At 47.8% G+C, this 20,106-nt stretch overlaps 1 protein-coding gene across 1 annotated transcript in view; it reads left to right on the plus strand.

Annotated features, from left to right (window-relative positions):
- The first annotated feature begins 13,738 nt into the window (after positions 1-13,738).
- Positions 13,739-20,106, plus strand: part of LOC147107044 (SPRY domain-containing SOCS box protein 3) — a 43,713-nt gene continuing 37,345 nt past the window's right edge. The window contains exon 1 of the mRNA XM_086008065.1: positions 13,739-14,071. The gene's annotated coding sequence lies outside the window, so the exon portion shown is untranslated. The remainder of the gene's footprint in view (positions 14,072-20,106) is intronic.

Raw genomic sequence — 20,106 nt, forward strand, 5'->3', positions numbered from 1 at the left:
CCTCGTCGCCAGCGCGTCAAAGGACGAACACCTACGTCACCTGCGCGTCCTTCTCCGCCGTCTCCAGGAGCATGGCCTTATAGTTAACCCAAACAAGTGCTAATTTGGACTGAGGCAGATCGATTTTCTGGGCCACCGCATCACCGTGGAAGGGGCACTGCCACTCAGGGCGAAAGTGGCAGCCGTCGCTGCGTTCCCACGGCCGCAATCCGTCAAGGCGCTCCAAGAATTCCTCGGCATGGTAAACTTTTACCATCGCTTTGTCCCCCGGGCCACCCAGCTCATGCGGCTGCTCTACGAGGCACTCCGAGGGAAACCGGGGAAAGAACCGGTGATCTGGTCGTCGGTCATGGACCGCGCATTTGGGGACACGAAGGAGGCCCTCGCCAATGCGACGATGTTAGCACACCCGCTGCCTGGCGCCACCATCGCGCTCACGACAGATGCGTCGGACTACGCCATCGGCGCCGTGCAAGAGCAATGGGTCAACGGGGCATGGCAACCGCTGCCGTTTTTTAGCCGCCAGTTACGTAGGACGAATGTAGCTACAGCACATTTGACCGAGAGCTGTTGGCGTTGTTCCTGGCCATCCGTCACTTTCGTTTTTTATTGGAAGGACGCCAATTCATCGCTTTCGTGGATCACAAACCCCTGATGTTTGCCATGGCCAAGACGACTGAGCCGTGGTCGGCCCGACAGCAACGGCAACTCACTTTCATCTCCGAGTTTACCACCGACATCCGTCATGTGGCCGGCAAGGACAACGTGGTTGCCGACTGCCTTTCGCGTGCGGCCGTCCAGGCCGTCCAACTGGGTCTCGACTGTTCACTAATGGCGGTCGACCAAGTGGCTGACCCGGAGATGCACGCTTTCCGTTCCGATTCGTCCAGCCTGCGGCCAGCGGACGTACTTTTCCACTCAGACGGCACATCCTTGCTCTGCGATGTCTCCCTGGGAGACCCCCGCCCGATCATTCCGTCATCCTGGCGCAGGAAAGTCTTCGATATCATGCACAACCTCGCCCACCCGGGTGTGCGGGCTTCACAGAAGTTGTTAGCATCCAAGTTTGTCTGGAGGGGAATGCGAAAAGATGTGCGCGACTGGGCCAACACCTGTGTCGTGTGCCAGAGAGCGAAGGTGCAGCGCCACGTTAAAGCTCCTGTCGCCGTTTTCGAGGTACTGGAGCGGCGATTCGATCATGTTCATATCGACCTCGTAGGCCCACTACCACCGTCACAAGGGTTCACGCAACTGCTGACGATCGTCGACCGTACCACCAGGTGGCCGGAGGCCATTCCATTGATGTCCACCACCTCCGCGGACGTCGCCCGGGCTTTTCTTTTGTCCTGGGTTGCCCGTTTCGGCGTGCCGTCGGACATTTCATCGGACCGCGGGCCGCAGTTCTCCTCTGCTTTGTGGAACGCTGTGGCTTCAGAATTGGGCGCCAAGCTCCATCGCACCACAGCTTACCACCCTCAGGCCAATGGGTTATGCGAACGCTTCCATCGTTCTCTGAAGGCATCGCTGCGGGTTACCCTCCAAGGGACCGCGTGGATGGATAAGTTGCCATGGGTAATGCTCGGGTTGCGCACGGCGCCTAAAGAGGACCTGCAGGCGTCGGCCGCCGAACTGGTCTACGGCCAGCCGCTCAGGGTCCCCGGTGAGTTTCTCCCATCGCCGACGCGTCCGTGGTCCGCCACTGAACAACTGGAGGCTCACCGAGCCACGGCGCACGCTTTCCGGCCCATTCTGACTTCACAGCATGGACTGCCTGTGTCACATGTTCCGCCAACGCTCATGAGGGCTAAATTTGTTTTTGTACGGCACGATGCCCACCGTAGTCCCCTCATGCCTCCATACACGGGCCCCTTCCGGGTACTGAAGGCGGGCGCCAAGAGTTTTCTGGTAGACGTCGGCGGGACGCCCGACTACATTTCTGTGGACTGCCTCAAGGCTGCACACCTGGACCTCGGCCTGCCAGTCGAAACAGCGCAGCCGCCGTGTTGTGGGCGACCGCCCGCGGCCGCTACGCTTGGCCCATCGGCCCCGCGGCCAGCTCCTCTCCTGCACCATCCATTCCTCTCCGGGAATATCGGAGTCGCTCCGACAGGATTGTCCGACCTCCTCTGCGATTGATTTTGATGATTAAAGACACTTCTGGGGGGGCGCATGTGGTAAAACCACCAATGAACTCCTGTACAAATTGATGTAAGAAAAAGGAGACTTACCATCAAGTAACTTTAAAGTAAGCTTTAAGTAACTTATAAACACACTATATACAAGAGAGGTCTTTACCATGCCTCTGGTAGAAGCCTCTTACAATACTGAACAGACCAGTATTTATACCAGTCCAACAGGAAGTGACATATGACAGGAAGTGAGGTATGTACACAGTTCATAGTTCATAGTTCACAGTTCACAGGAAGTGATGACATAACTTCCCGGAAGTTATTATTTTTATCACATTCTTCCCTCCTGCAGGATTAGGAGGCTGTGGTCTACCTTTTGGTCCGCAGCCGCCGAACAAGGAAGAGTCGCAACCGACCATCAACATCCTTGGCTACTGCGTAGGCAATGGTATCATTAAGCCAGACCCAGAAAGACTTCGCCCGCTCCAAGAGCTCCCGTCACCTAAGAATCCGGCTTCTTTACGTCAGGCTCTCGGTCTGTTTGCATACTACGCTAAATGGATTCCTCATTTTTCGGACAAAATCCAACCCTTGCTGCATGCTAGATCATTTCCACTGGGAACAGCAGCTGTTGCAGTCTTTAACCTTCTCAAAAAACAGTTGGAGAAAGCGGCTCTTCACTCCATTGATGAGAATCTCCCTTTCGTGGTTGAATGTGATGCCTCGGAGGTGGCGATCTCGGCTACTCTGAATCAGGAAGGTCGTCCTGTAGCATTTATGTCCAGGACCTTAGAAGGTGCCGAGCTACATTATCCTCCGGTTGAGAAAGAAGCCACAGCCATCATAGAGGCAGTACGGAAGTGGAACCATTTTCTAGCTCGCCAGCACTTTACATTGATCACGGACCAACGGTCAGTCGCCTTCATGCTCGATAATCGCAAACGAACCAAAATTAAGAATAATAAAATACAACTTTGGAGGATGGAACTGGCCTCTTTTGGTTATACCATTCTCTATCGGCCTGGCAAGGAGAATGTGGCCCCGGACACCCTCACACGGGCATTCTGCTCCACTATGTCATCCTCCACTCTCATGGATGTCCACAATGGTTTGTGTCATCCTGGCGTTACGCGCATGCTACATTTCGTACGATCACGGAATCTCCCTTTTTCCACTGGAGATGTAAAGAAAATATGCTCAGAATGCCGGCTTTGTGCGGAATTAAAACCTCAGTTCTTCCGCCCCTCAGCTGGTGTACTCATACATGCAACCCAACCGATGCAACGACTTAGCATCGATTTTAAGGGCCCAGTGCCCTTTTCAACTCGGAACACATATTTGCTCACCATGATCGACGAATATTCACGTTTTCCGTTTGCCTTCCCCTGCTCCAATATGCTGGCGTCCACAGTAATCTGCTGCCTTGAGCAGGTATTTTCTCTCTGTGGCATGCCGGCTTATATTCACTCAGATCGGGGTCCATCCTTTATGTCAAGGGAACTCAAGGACTACCTCTCAGAACGGGGAATTGCTACAAGCAAAACAACACCATACCATCCCATCGGAAATGGGCAGGTAGAGAGGTATAACGGTATCATCTGGAATTCCGTACGTCTCGCTTTAAGATCTCGGGGCCTACCAGACCAGCAATGGGAAACAGTGCTTCCGGATGCATTGCACTCTATACGGTCCCTGCTTTCTACAGCCACAAATACTACACCTCATGAGCGGTTCTTTGGATTCCAGCGTCGCTCATCTCATGGGACATCACTCCCGTCATGGCTAACTACTCCTGGACCTGTATTACTCCGAAGATACGTTCGGACGTCTAAAAATGACCCTCTTGTAGACGAGGTCGAACTAACCGATGCCAACCCCACCTATGCAAACATACGATATTCCGACGGCCGAGAATCTACCGTATCATTACGGGATCTGGCTCCCTGCCCACCAGGACCTAGTGGGACATCGGGTGATGGCATTTCACCAGGAAACTCTTGGGACCTATCGGGTACCCCTCTCCAGGATCCTGATCGGACACCAACTAGCTTGGTGCCGGTAGAACCCCGTGCTCAAGGTTGCGACCCTCCCAGTACCGCGCATGAAAGTACTGATCCGCCACAGACCAGCTCTGCACCTCCCTCTGAACAGAGGCAGTCCGACTTTGAACCTATTGGGGCTCGTACTCGAAGCCATGATCTCCCCGACCCTTCACAGGGCAATCCAGGCCACACAGACTCTGACCAATGGCCAACCGCATGTAAGCGGACCAGCGACCCTCTACGACGGGAATCCAAACGGGTGCGACTCTTCCTTGTTCGGCGGCTGCGGACCAAAAGGTAGACCACAGCCTCCTAATCCTGCAGGAGGGAAGAATGTGATAAAAATAATAACTTCCGGGAAGTTATGTCATCACTTCCTGTGAACTGTGAACTATGAACTGTGTACATACCTCACTTCCTGTCATATGTCACTTCCTGTTGGACTGGTATAAATACTGGTCTGTTCAGTATTGTAAGAGGCTTCTACCAGAGGCATGGTAAAGACCTCTCTTGTATATAGTGTGTTTATAAGTTACTTAAATTGATGTAAGAAAAAGGAGACTTACCATCAAGTAACTTTAAAGTAAGCTTTAAGTAACTTATAAACACACTATATACAAGAGAGGTCTTTACCATGCCTCTGGTAGAAGCCTCTTACAATACTGAACAGACCAGTATTTATACCAGTCCAACAGGAAGTGACATATGACAGGAAGTGAGGTATGTACACAGTTCATAGTTCATAGTTCACAGTTCACAGGAAGTGATGACATAACTTCCCGGAAGTTATTATTTTTATCACACAAATGAATAACTGTCTTTAAAGCAATGTTACAGCACCTATGTCCGTTTGCTGAGTGTAAACAAGCTTTCTGTAAAAACCCTGAAACAACGCGATGACGTCATCACGTTGGTCACGTGGTGCCCCGAGTGGCGGGAAACGTGATGACATCATGACGTCAGAGGTGGGAGGTTCTGAGTTCAGACCTCGTGGAACAAGCTACTGTATAGACCTGTTTGCTGTTGCTCCTGCATGTTTTTGTTTTGTTCACCAGTTTAATTAAATTCGGTTAATTTACTGAACTGACTCGACCTCAGTAATTTAGATAGGAATCCGTTGATTCCTACAGTACTGAGCCATATCATCGAATCATAGAATCACAGAAGGAGGCCATTCGAGCCATCGTACCTGTGCCGGCTATTTGGTAGAGTTATCCAACTAGTCCCACTTCCCCGCTCTTTCCCCATAGCTCTGCTATTTTTTTTCCTTTAAGTATTTATCCAATTCACTTTTGAAAGTTACTATTGAATCTGCTTCCACCATCGATTCAGGCAGTGCATTCCAGATCACAACAACTAGCTGTGTAAAAAAATGTTTCCTCATGGCCCCTCTAGTTCTTTTGCCAATCGCCTTAAATTTGTGTCCTCTGGTTACTGGAAACAGTTTCTCCTTATTTACTCTATCAAACTGTTCATAATTTTGAACACCTCCATTAAAACTCCTCTTAACCTTCTCTGCTCTAAGGAGAACAACCCCAGCTTCTCCAGTCTCTCCACATAACTGAAGTCCCTCATCCCTGGTACCATTCTAGTGAATCTCTTCTGCACCCTCTCTAAGGCCTTGACATCCTTCCTAAAGTATGGTGCCCAGAATGGAACACAATACTCCAGCTGAGGCCTAACATAACTTCCTTGCTTTTGTACTCTCTGCCTCTATTAATAAAGCCAAGGATCCCATAAGGTTTTTTAACAGCCTTCTCTACTTGTCCTACTGCCTTCAAAGATTTGTGTACATACACCCCAGGTCTCTCTGTTCCTGCACCCCCTTTAAAATTGTGTCATTTAGTTTATATTGCCTCTCATTCTTCCTATCAAAATGTTTCACCTAATGCTTCTCTGCGTTAAATTTCATCTGCCATGTGTCTGCTCATTTCACCAGTCCAGAAGTCTGTTATTCTTCTTCTTCTTAGGCAGTCCCTCGGAACTGAGGATGACTTGCTTCCACATTAAAAATGAGTTTGCAGGTGACTGATTAGTCCAATGCGGAACCTATAGTCTCTGTCACAGATGGGGCAGACGATGGTTGAAGGGGCGGGTGGGTCGGGTGCTTGGGCTGATGTGCGTTCCTTGCACTGCCTGCGCTTGGCTTCCGCTTGCTCCTGGCGAAGAGACTCGAGGTGTTCGGCGCCTTCCTGGATGCTTCTCCTCCACTTTGTGCGGTCTTGGGCCAGGGATTCCCAGGTGTCAGTGGGGATGTTACACATTTTCAAGTTGGCTTTGAGGGTGTCCTTGAAGCGTTTCCTCTGCCCACCTGGGGCTCTATTGCCGTGCCGGAGCTCCGAGTACAGCGCTTGTTTTGGGAGTCTCGTATTGGACATGGGGACAATGTGACCTGTCCATCGGAGCTGATTGAGCGTGGTCAAAGCTTCGATGCTGGGGATATTGGCCTGAGCAAGAACACTGACGTTGGTGCGCCTATCCTGCCAATGGATTTGCAGGATCTTGCGGAGGTACCTCTCCAGTGCTTTGAGGTGCCTGCTGTACATGGTCCATGTCTCTAAGGCATACAGCAGGGCGGGTATCACTGCTGCTCTGTAGACCATGAGCTTAGTGCCGGGTTTGAGGTCCTGGTCTTCAAACACTCTCTTCCTTAGGCGACCGAAGGCTGCACTGGCACACTGAAGGCGGTGTTGGACTTCGTCGTTGACGTCTGCCCTTGTTGACAGTAGGCTCCCAAGGTATGGAAAGTGGTCCATGTTGTCCAAGGCCTTGTCGTGGATTTTGATAATCGGGGGGCAGTACTGTGTGGTGGGGGCAGGTTGGTAGAGGACCTTTGTCTTTCGGATGTTTAGAGTAAGGCCCATGCTTTCGTACGCTTCGTGAAGGTGTTGACGATGGTTTGGAGTTTGACCTCCGAGTGAGCACAGACGCAAGCATCGTCTGCATATTGTAATTCAACAACAGAGGATGGGATGACCTTGGATCTGGACTGGAGGCGACGGAGGTTGAACAGTTTCCCGTTTGTTATGTAAATTAGCTCCACTCCAGTGGGGAGCTTACTGAGGGTGAGATGGAGCATTGCAGCAAGGAAGATCGAGAAGAGCATTGGTGCGATGACACAGCCTTGCTTGACCCCGGTTCATACCTGAATTGGGTCTGTGGTGGAACCATTGGTCAGGATCACGGCTTGCATGTTGTCGTGAAGCAGGCGGAGGATAGTGACAAACTTGTGAGGGCAGCCCAATTTGAGGAGGACACTCCATAATCCCTCACGATTGACAGTGTCGAAGGCCTTTGTGAGATCAAAGAAGGCCATGTACAGCGGTTGGTGCTGTTCCCTGCATTTCTCTTGTAATTGACGTGTGGTGAAGATCATGTCCATTGAGCCCCTTAGTGGGCGGAATCCGCACTGCGACTCTGGGAGGAGCTCTTCAGCCAGTGGGAGAAGGCGATTGAGGAGGATTCTTGCGATGACTTTCCCTGTGGCAGACAGCAGGGAAACTCGCCTGTAATTACTGCAATCGGACTTGTCACCTTTCTTGAAGATGGTCACAATTACGGCGTCTCTGAGATCCCCTGGCATGCTCTCCTCCTTCCAGATAAGAGAAATGAGTTCATGAATTCGTGCCAGTAGTGCTTCTCCGCCATGCTTTAGTGCCTCGGCGGGGATTCCATCTGCTCCTGAGGCCTTGTTGTTCTTCAGTTGTCGGATGGCCTTTTCAACCTCATGCCGGGCTGGGGTTGTGCTGAGATGGTGGTGAGTAGCATGCTGTGGGATGGAGTTCAGGACACTCGTGTCGAAGACAGAGTCATGGTTAAGGAGATCTTCGAAGTGCTCCTTCCAGCAGGCACTGACTGCCTCTCTGTCCTTGATGAGTACCTCTCTGTTCTTGGCCCGCAGTGGGGAAGGGCCTTGGGTGCTTGGGCCATAGATGGTCTTGACTGCGCTAAAGAATCCACGCATGTCATGGTTGTCAGCTAGCTGCTGGATCTCCTGCGCTTTTTCCACCCACCATCTGTTCTTTAGGTCACGAGTTTTTTGTTGGACCTCGGCCTTCAGGCTTCTGTAGAGCTGCTTTCTTGCTCTTGAGTTCTGTTACTGTTTCCAGATCAGGAATGCCTTGCGCTTGCGGCTTATTAGCTCCTGGATCTCCTGGTCATTCTCGTCGAACCAGTCTTGGTGTTTCCTGGTCGAATGACCGAGCGTTTCTTCACAGGTGCTGATTATGGAGGCCTTGAGTGCAGACCAGATGCTGTGGGCACTCTGTGTCTCTGCATCACTGGGAGTTGTCAGGTTGTTTGTGAGGCGCAGGCTGAATAGGGCTTTCTTAGTGGGGCCTTTGAGTGCTCCAGCTTTAATTTTCCTGCGGCATTGCTTCTGTTGCCGCCGTTGTTTTGGGGCTACATTGATGGAGATGACAGAGCGGATTAGGCAGTGGTCTGTCCAGCAGTCATTAGCTCCTGTCACGGCGCGGGTGATGCGGATGTCCTTGCGGTCCCTTGCTCGGACGATGACGTAGTCCAACAGATGCCAGTCCTGAAGTCTGTTACTATCCTCCTCATTACTTACTACATTTCTGAGTTTCATATCATCTGCAAACTTTGAAATTATACCCTGCTCTCTCAGGTGGATGTAAAAGATCCCATGGCATTATTTCGAAGAAGAGCAGGAGAGTTATCTCGGTGTCCTGGCCAATATGTATCCCTCAATCAACATAGCAAAAATAGATTATCTGGTCATTATCACATTGCTATTTGTGTGAGCTTGCTGTGCGCAAATTGGCTGCCATGTTTCCTGCATTACAACAGGGACTACACTCCAAAAGTACTCCATTGGCTGTAAAACGCTTTGAGACATCCAGTGGTCGTGAAAGAGCAGTGGTCCCAATTCCGACCCTTGGGGAAGACCACTGTATACTTCCCTTCAGTCTGAAAAACAACCATTCACTATTATGCTTTGCTTTCTGACCCTTAGCCAATTTTGTATCCACACTGCTAATGTCCCTTTAATCCCATGGGCTTTAATTTTGCTAACAAGTCTATTATGTGGTACATTGTTAAACACTGTCCATATACACAACATTAACCACACTATAGACCAGGTAGTTTTAATTTGATATAAAAACAGAAAATGCTGGATCTACTCAGCTGGTCTGGCAGCATCTGTGAAGAGAGAAACAAAGTTAACGTTTCAGGTCGATGACCTATCGAAAGGTTCTGTCACTGCTCCTACATGAAGAACAACCACTTGGTGACATACTACCAGCAACACTGCCCTTAGTCAGCAGTCTATTCCCACTATCTTAAAAACTTTATTCTAGTCATTTTTTTTTGCCAGTTCCCTCCCCCCACCATCTCTCTCCTGAAGGTGCTGACTAATGCTGGGGCAGTGTTGCTGGTAGTATATCACCCAAGTGGTTGTTCTTTGTGTAGGAGCATTGACAGTGAGTGTCAGCAAGCTATTCAACCACGATAGCCAAGCCTGATCCTGTCTACATTCAACGTCCATGTGCAAGCACTTTCATCAGGAGTTGCTGGATAACAATCAGGAATGTGAATCCTGGCTGATTGTCCCTCCCCACTCTATAAGAAGTAGGAGCAGGAGTAGGCCATATGGTTTGTTGAACTCGGTTTGCCTTTAACAAATCAATGCTGGCTGTTCTTGATTGACTCATGCATTTTCACTAATCTTATCTCAAGTTATGGGTTCTAAGAATTTTCCCACAATTTACATTAAACTAACTGGTCTACGGTTACCCAGTTAACCCTTCTTTCCCTTCTTGAACAGAGGTCTACTGGGCTCAAGTCTGGAATGTGATGAAATATTCAGCAATCACCTGGATGTGTGCAGTTGCAACAAAACTTAAAAGCGTGACACCATCCAAGGCAGTGCAGTCCGCTTGATTGATGTCCCTGCCACTGGATACAATATCCATCCCTCAACCATCTGTGGCTGCAGTCTGTACTATCTAAAGCATGTACTGCAGCAACTCGCCGAGCTTACTTTGTCAGCATCTTTCGCCCCTGCAACCTCTACCATCGAGAAAAACAAGAGCAGCAATGTTGTGGGAGCACCTTTATCTCCAAGTTGTTACTCCAAGTCATACATGATCCTGACTTGGACACATATCCTCTTTCCTTCATTGTCACTGGGTCAATATCCTATGTAACACCATTGTGGGAGTTCCATCACTTCAAGGACTGCAACAGTTCAAAGACCAGGCCCATCACCTTCTCAGGGCAACTAGGAATGGGCAATAAATGTGGCCTTGGCAGTGTTGCTCACATCCCGAGAACAAATTAAAAAAGTATTCTGATTAAATGCTTTTGTTCGCTGTAGTAACAAAGTCATTTGTCCATTAGCAGGTAGTTCATACAAACCCATTCATTATCAATATTCTCCAGCACAATTTTAATCTCATTATACCATAATCTAATAGGTGGTTCTTCACTCCCACATAGCCTTTAATGGTTCTGCATTGTAACCTTTCTTGTTGTTTTCCATTTCAAAACGAGCCATTTCCAGCCATTTAAGGAAGGCGCCTGCATGAATGCAGCCTCAAAATTTCAGTACCACAGTCTGTGATTCATATAATCCAGTAATTAACACTAACTTAAAAAAATATAGACCACCCATTGGGGATCCAGACAAGTAATTTAGAATCATAGAATGATACAGCACAGAAGGAAACCATTCGGCCCATCATGCCTGTGCTGGCTTTGAAAGAGCTATCAAATTAGTCCCACTCCCCTGCTCTTTCCCCATAGCCCTGCAAATTGCAAAAGCTCAGTAATACCCTGCTGTCTTTTGGTTTCAACTAAAATCTCTGGTCAATTCCATAGCAACAACTTCTTCTTCTTAGGCAGTCTCTCGGAACCGAGGATGACTTGCTTCCACATTAAAAATGAGTTCTCAGGTGACTGATGAGTCGATTGCGGGACCTACAGTCTCTGTCACAGGTGGGGCAGACGGTGGTTGAAGGGGCGGGGGGGTGGGGTGCTTGGGTTGACGAGCGCTCCTTGCGCTGCCTGCGCTTGGCGTCCGCTTGCTCCCGGCGAAGAGACTCAAGGTGTTCGGCGCCTTCCCGGATGCTTCTCCTCCACTTTGTGCGGTCTTGGGCCAGGGATTCCCAGGTGTCGGTGGGGATGTTACACTTTTTCAAGGAAGCTTTGAGGGTGTCCTTGAAGCGTTTCCTCTGCCCACCTGGGGCTCTCTTGCCGTGCCAGAGCTCCGAGTAGAGCGCTTGTTTTGGGAGTCTCGTATCGGGCATGCAGACAATGTGACCCATCCATCGGAGCTGATCAAGCGTGGTCAAAGTTTCGATGCTGGGGATGTTGGCCTGAGCGAGAACACTGATGTTGGTGCGCCTATCCTGCCAATAGCAACAACAACTTGCATTTATATAGCGCCTTTAACGTAGTACAACATCCCAAGGCGCTTCTTCTTCTCTTCTCTCTTAGGCAGTCCCTCAGAACTGAGGATGACTTGCTTCCACATTAAAAATGAGTTTGCAGATGACTGATTCGTCCAATGCGGGACCTACAGTCTCTGTCACAGGTGGGGCAGACGGTGGTTGAAGGGGCGGGTGGGTGGGGTGCTTGGGTTGACGTGTGCTCCTTGCGCTGCCTGTGCTTGGCTTCCACTTGCTCCCGGCGAAGAGAGTCGAGGTGTTCGGCACCTTCCCGGATGCTTCTCCTCCACTTTGTGCGGTCTTGGGCTAGGGATTCCCAGGTGTCGGTGGGGATGTTACACTTTTACATGGAGGCTTTGAGGGTGTCCTTGAAGCGTTTTCTCTTCCCACTTGGGGCTCTCTTGCCGTGCCGGAGCTCCGAGTAGAGCGCTTGTTTTGGGAGTCTCGTATCGAGCATGCGGACAATGTGACCCGTCCATCGGAGCTGATCAAGCGTGATCAAAGCTTTGATGCTGGGGATGTTGGCCTGAGCAAGAACACTGACGTTGGTGCCCCTATCCTGCCAATGGATTTGCAGGATCTTGCGGAGGCAGCGTTGATGGTACCTCTCCAGTGCTTTGAGGTGCCTGCTGTACATGGTTCATGTCTCTGAGGCATACAGCCGGGCGGGTATCGCTGCTGCTCTGTAGACCATGTGCTTAGTGCCGGGTTTGAGGTCCTGGTCTTCAAACACTCTCTTCCTCAGGTGACCGAAGGCTGCACTGGCACACTGAAGGCGGTGTTGGACTTCGTCGTCGACATCTGCCCTTGTTGACAGTAGGCTCCCAAGGTATGGAAAGTGGTCCATATTGTCCAAGGCCTAATCGGGGGGCAGTACTGTGTGGCGGGGGCAGGTTGGTAGAAGACCTTTGTCTTATGGATGTTTAGTGTAAGGCCCATGCTCTTGTACGCTTCGGTGAAGGTGTTGACGATGGTTTGGAGTTTGATCTCCGAGTGAGCGCAGACGCAAGCATCGTCTGTATACTGTAATTCGACGACAGAGGATGGGACGACCTTGGATCTGGACTGGAGGCGACGGAGGTTGAACAGTTTCCCGTTTGTTCTGTAAATTAGCTCCACTCCAGAGATGGAGCACTGCAGCAAGGATGATCAAGAGGAGCGTTGGTGCGATGACACAACCTTGCTTGACCCCGGTTCGTACGTGAATTGGATCTGTGGTGGAACTGTTGGTCAGGATCACGGCTTGCATGTCGTCGTGAAGCAGGCGGTGACAAACTTTTGAGGGCAGCCGAATTTGAGGACACTCCATAATCCCTTACGGTTGACCGTGTTAAAGGCCTTTGTGAGATCAAAGAAGGCCATGTACAGCGGTTGGTGCTGTTCCCTGCATTTCTCTTGTAATTGACGTGCGGTGAAGATCATGTCCATTGTGCCCCTTAGTGGGCCGAATCCGCATTGCGACTCTGGAGCGTTATCAAACAAATTTTGACACCGAGCTACAGAAGGAGGTAGGTTTTAGGGATCCTGTTAAGTATGTGTATTGTATTGAACAATTAACACAAAGACTTAAACGTATAACTCAAACAGGTCTTTACTGGTTGGAGGTAGGGACTATACGTAGGTCTTTACTTCATGCCCACAGGCGGGAACTGAGGGGAGATCAGTACCCACAGTACTATTTATACCCCTATGGCCAGGAGTGGTACTGCGTATCACTACGCCCTACAAGTAGTGCAGTCCTGTCCATAGGTTCAAAGTAGCACACATATTACATACACAACAGATCCCCAGGTCAACAGTTTTACCACTCCAGCCCTTCAACTGCAGCCTGCTGCCTAACATGTAGAGTTAACCCCTCTTGTTTAACTCAACTGCATCTGAACCCCGCTTGGAAACAAGAACTTTTGTAAGGCTTTGCTCTTCCAATGTACAAAATTCAGGGATTTATTTTTTTAATGTTTGGAGAAGGGGTAAGGTAAGCTAGCAGAAATGTGCTATCTGCGCCCCCAGCAGTGAGCATTTCCAAGCAGGTCGAGTAACGTAAAACGCATTTGCCACATATCCGTCTCTGTTGTAACAGTGATTGGCACATTCTTAAAAACAAAGCTGGATGCGTCGAACCAATGAGCTGGCGAGCGAGGCGGGACATCTACTGTTCACTCCAGCCTTGGCGACTCGGAATGTCATCCCCGAGTCAGGAAGAAGGTTCAGCCTGACAGCTGGGTTTGACACATGCAGCAGTTTGCCGAAAGACGTGTGCGATGTGCAATGACTTCCTCCCTCCCCATCCACGGCAAAGTACACGCTAAACGATCCTCCAGAGAATCTGTAAGGGATAAATGTTAACTTAGAGGGAGGGGTTTAGGCTCTGGCCGCAGCGAATGACAGAGGGAGCTGTGGGGGTTGGTCACAGCCGCGTGTTTGCAACTCAATTTCCACTTTTCATAAACAGCGATTCGACAGGGAGAGGAATGAAAGGAGCTAGTGGGTAAGTGCGGATCAACCCGCTCCCCTGGTTAATAATCATGTTTACTTTTGTTACTAATGCGGGGGAAGCTGCATCGAGCTGTAATAATATTGACAGGTTCCTGGTACAGCCACTGGCCTTATCCCTGAAAACAGGGTCAGAGGAAAGTAGGTTACATTTTAAATTTCCCGGGCATTCTCCCTGTTCTAAGCTTTGGTGCGATGTCCCCTGGTTCCTAGGTTTGTTGCAATTAATCGGGGTTCAATTTATTTATTCCCGTAATAATCTTGAATCTCTGGAGCTTTCTCTTGTGAGAGTAAAAAATTGCGGGTGTCAGCCGTGGCTCCGTTGGTAGCACTCTGGCCTCTGAGTCAGAAATTCCTGCTCCAGAGACTTGAGCACATAATCTAGGCTGACACTTCTATGCAGTACTGATCCTTTCCAATCAGACATTAAATTGACGCCCTGGCTGTCCTCTCAGCTGCACAAAGTTCTCATGGCAGGGGATTTTTCCCCGTGTCCTGACCAATACTTATCCATCAATCAACATCACTAAAACAGATTATCACATTGCTGATTGTGGGACTTAGCTGTGAGCTAATTGGCTGATGTGTTTCCTACATCACAACAGTGTCTACAGCAGCATGCTATACATAGAAACATAGAAGATAGGAGCAGGAGTAGGCCATTCGGCCCCTCGAGCCTGCTCCGCCATTCAATGCGATCATGGCTGATCATCCAAATTCAGTACCCCGTCCCTGCTTTCTCCCCATATCCCTTGATCCCCTTAGCCTTAAGAAATATATCTAACTCCTTCTTCTTGAATATATTTAATGAATTGGCCTCAACTGTCTTCTGTGGTAGAGAATTCCACAGGTTCACCACTCTCTGGGTGAAGAAATTCCTCCTCATCTCTGTCCTAAATAGCTTACCCCTTATCCTTAGACTATGACCCCTGGTTCTGGACTCCCCCGCCATCAGGAACAGCCTTCCTGCATCTAGTCTGTCTAGTCCTGTTAGAATCTTATAAGTTTCAATGAGATCCCCTCTCATTCTTCTAAATTCTAGCGAATATAAGCCTAATTGACCCAATCTCTCTTCATACGTCATTCCTGCCATCCCAGGTATCAGTCTGGTGAATCTTCACTGCACTCCCTCCATGGCAAGAACATTCTTCCTCAGATAAGGCGACCAAAACTGCACACAATATTCAAGGTGTGGTCTCACCAAGGCCCTGTACAACAGCAGCAAGACATCCTTGCTCCTGTACTCGAATCCTCTCGCTATGAAGGCCAGCATACCATTTGCCTTCTTAACCGCCTGCTGCACCTGCATGCTTACCTTCAGCAACTGGTGCACAAGGACACCCAGGTCTCACTTCCCCTTTTCCCAATCTATTGCCGTTCAGATAATAATCTGCCTTCCTGTTTTTGCCACCAAAGTGGATAACCTTGCATTTATCCACATTATACTGCACCTGCCATGCATCTGCCCAATCGCCCAACCTGTCCAAATCGTACTGGAGTTTCTCTGCATCCTCCTCACAGCACACACGCCCACCCAGCTTTGTGTCGTCTGCAAACTTGGAGATATTACATCTAGTTCCCTCGTCTGGATCATTAATATATATTGTGAATAACTGGGGTCCCAGCATCGATCCCTGCGGTACCCCACTAGTCACTGCCTTCCACTCGGAAAAAGACCTGTTTATTCCAACTCTTTGCTTCCTGTCTGCCAACCAGTTTTCTATCCAAGTCAGTACCTTACCCCCAATCCCATGTGCTTTAACTTTGCACACTAGTCTCTTATGCGGGACCTTATCGAAAGCCTTCTGAAAGTCCAAATACACCACATCCACTGGTTCTCCCTTATCTATTCTACCAGTTACATCCTCAAAAAATTCCAGTAGATTAGTCAAGCATGATTTACCTTTTGTAAATCCATGTTGACTTTGTCCGATCCTATCACTGTTTTCCAAGTGCTCTGCTATTACATCTTTTATAATGGACTCTAGCATTTTCCCCACTACCGATGTCAGGCTTACTGGTCTATAATTTCCCCTTTTTTCTCTACCACCTTTTTTAAATAGTGGGGTTACATTAGCTACCCTCCAATCCATGGGAACTGTTCCAGAGTCTATAGAATTTTGGAAGACAGGCTAAGAGATCCCACAATCAACGGATCAGATCAAAGCTCTGCAGTCCTGCCACATCCAGTCCTGAATGGTGGTGGACCATTAAACAACTAACGGGAGGAGGAGGCTCCATGAATATCCTCATCCTCATTGATGGCGGAGCCCAGCACGTGAGTGCAAAAGACAAGGCTGAAGCGTTTGCAACCATCTTCAGCCAGAAGTGCCAAGTGGATGATCCATATCGGCCTCCTCCTGAGGTCCCCACCATCACAGAAGCCAGTCTTCAGCCAATTCGATTCACTCCACGTGATATCAAGAAACAGCTGAGCATACTGGATACAGCAAAGGCCATGGGCCCTGACAACATCCCGACTATCGTGCTGAAGACTTGTGCTGAGAAATAGCCACACCTCCAGCCAAGCTGTTCCAGTACAGCTACAACACTGGCATCTATCCGACAATGTGGAAAACTGCCCACGTATGTCCTGTGCACAAATAGCAGGACAAATCCAATCTGGCCAATTACCGCCCCATCAGTCTACTCTCAATCATCAGGTAATTGATGTAAGGTGTCATCAGTTTGAGTTCCGCCAAGACCACTCTGCTCCCGACCTCATTACAGCCTTGATCCAAACATGGACAAAGGAGCTGAATTCCAGAGGTGAGGTGAGAGTGACTGCCCTTGACATCAAGGCAGCATTTGACCGAGTGTGGCATCAAGGAGCCTTAGTAAAACTGAAGTCAATGGGAATCGGGGGGAAAACTCTCCACTGGCTGGAGTCATACCTAGCACAAAGGAAGATGGTTGTGGTGGTTGGAGGTCAGTCATCACAGCCCCCAGGGCATCGCTGCAGTAGTTCCTCAGGGCAGTGTCCTAGGCCCAACCATCTTCAGCTGCTTCATCAATGAACTTCCCTCCAACATAAGGTCAGAAATGGGGTTGTTCACTGACGACTGCACAGTGTTCAGCGCCATTCACAACTCCTCAGATAACGAAGCAGTCCATACCCACATGCAATAAGACCTGGACGACGTTCAGGCTTGGGCTGATAAGTGGCAGGTAACATTCGCGCCACAGAAGTGCCAGGCAATGACTATGTCCAACAAGCGAGAGTCTAACCACCGCCTGTTGACATTCAACAGTATTACCATCGCCGAATTCCTGACCATCAAATTCCTGGGGTCACCATTGGCCAGAAACTTAACTGGACCAGCCACATAAATACTGTGGCAACAAGAGCAGGTCAGAGGCTGAGTATTCTATGGTGAGTGTTTCACCTCCTGACTCCCGAAAGCCTTTCCACCATCTACAAGGCACAAGTCAGGAGTGTGATGGAATACTCTCCACTTGCCTGGATGAGTGCAGCTCCAAAAACACACAAGAAGCTCGACACCATCCAGGACAAAGCAGCGTGCTTGATTGGCACCCCATCCACCACCTTAAACATTCACTCCCTCCACCACCAGTGTACCGTGGCTGCAGTGTGTACCATCTACAAGATGCACTGCAACAACTCGCCAAGGCTTCTTCGGCAACACCTCCCAAACCCGCAACCTCTTCCACCTAGAAGGACAAGGGCAGCAAGTGCATGGGAACACCACCACCTCCAAGTCATACACCATCCTGACTTAGAAGTATATCACCGATCCTTCATCATCGCTGGGTCAAAATCCTGGAACTCCTTACCTAACAGCACTGTGGGAGTACCTCCACCACACGGACTGCAGCGGTTCAAGAAGGCGGCTCCCCACCACCTTCTCAAGGGCAATTAGGGATGGGCAATAAATGCTGGCCTTGCCAGCGACGCCCAGATCCTATAAGCGAATAAAAAAAAAGGTGGGCCCTGGAAATCAGGTTCAACACATAGAAATAGGCAAACATATGAAAATTAGATGAAAGATCAAAATGACAGGCAGAACTGGGTGACTGTGCAACCCAATTTGTAAGCCAGTTTGCAAATTAAGGCATAGGTTTATCCAATTGCAAAATTATGATGTACATAGTTTTAAAGGTGTGACTCAAAATCATGACACAGAAAGTAAGGTTAATGTGAACTGAAAGTGGATGCTAAACACAAGACTTTTAATATATTATATAGATATATAAATCTTATTAACTTCAACATCATTTTATTTCTGACTTTCTGTCGATCTTTTTTTATAAACAGCAAGTGCACGGTAGGGCAACAAAAAGGTGACTTGAACTTGTTACTTAGCCCGACAGAGCAAAAGAGGTTGAATGACCACCAGCACAGATTTATGGCCATTGACAATATAATTTCAGCTGTGTTTCCTAATGCTGTCTGTCCATTAACAGCTCCAGCCCAGGATCGCTGATGATACAGTTAACACTTTCAATTTAGATAAAGTTATCTGAACAAAAATTAACGTCCTCTTGGGCGTAACGTTCGCTCAATGGGTAAATACAACACTCAGCGTGGTACTGAATTATATAGTCCACAAAGGTCTCCAGATTAATCCCATGTCTGCTCAGTTAGCTGATTTCAGACAGGGGTCTGATTTGTACGTTACAATTGGTCTTATCACCCCTGGGAGAGGATGGGGAACAATTCAGCTGCTCTTTGCTCCAGGTCACTGCATAGAAACTGTGCATGTGGGACAGGGCTGGGCTGTCAAGATTTATCAGCTAAGCAAGCTTGGGTGAAATACTGGAGAGCTTCTGTCGGTATCTCAGCGTAAGTTAGTGCCTCAGGGAGAGAAAGCCAGGAAAATGATAGAACATTAACTCGTTATACACTGAGTTTCATCACCACAACTCCTTTTAAAAGGCAGTTTAAGAAAAATGTCAGTGATTTGAGAGTGCTAAATAGCCTATTGACATCCCATTTTTGTTTTTTAAATTATCAGTTATATTTTATGTTTTTTGTTGGTCCTAATTCTAAAGAATTCTGAGCATGTAGAACAGCTAGTAGCTCTTTATCCACACTTTGTGAAAGTAAACACAAGCTGGTTATTTTTTGCTTTACTTTCAGTTACATGTGCGGCAGAATAAACTGTCATAATCCATCCTAAATGACCCTTGATCACACAGGCATAGTCTGCTAATCACCAGTTTGGGACAACGCAATGAAATGCATTCAATCCAGTTCTTAAATATAAAATATGTTTGTAGCGCGTGAAAATTATTGATGTGAAACGTAAAACAACCTATGGTTTGGATTTTGCTGTCTGCCGTAGTGAACTACTTCATATATACATGTATAATCAACGTGAACTACTTCATATATATATAATCAACATGAACTACTTTCATATATATAATCAATATGAACTGCTTCATAGATATAATCAATGTGAACTACTTCATAGATATAATCAATATGAACTGCTTCATATATATAATCAATGTGAACTACTTCATATATATAATCAATATGAACTGCTTCATATATATAATCAATGTGAACTACTTCATATATATAATCAACATGAACTGCTTCATATATATAATCAATGTGAACTACTTCATAGATATAATCAATGTGAACTACTTCATAGATATAATCAATATGAACTGCTTCATATATATAATCAATGTGAACTACTTCATAGATATAATCAATATGAACTGCTTCATATATATAATCAATGTGAACTACTTCATATATATAATCAATATGAACTGCTTCATATATATAATCAATGTGAACTACTTCATATATATAATCAATATGAACTGCTTCATAGATATAATCAATGTGAACTACTTCATAGATATAATCAATGTGAACTACTTCATATATATAATCAATATGAACTGCTCCATATATATAATCAATGTGAACTACTCCATATATATAATCAATATGAACGACTCCATATATATAATCAATGTGAACTACTTCATATATATAATCAATGTGAACTACTCCATATATATAATCAATATGAACTACTCCAT

The sequence above is a fragment of the Somniosus microcephalus genome, chromosome 15 (genome assembly GCF_052327205.1).
Source record: "Somniosus microcephalus isolate GS21.2 chromosome 15, FLI_Smic_1.0, whole genome shotgun sequence".
Classification (NCBI taxonomy): Eukaryota; Metazoa; Chordata; class Chondrichthyes; order Squaliformes; family Somniosidae; genus Somniosus; species Somniosus microcephalus.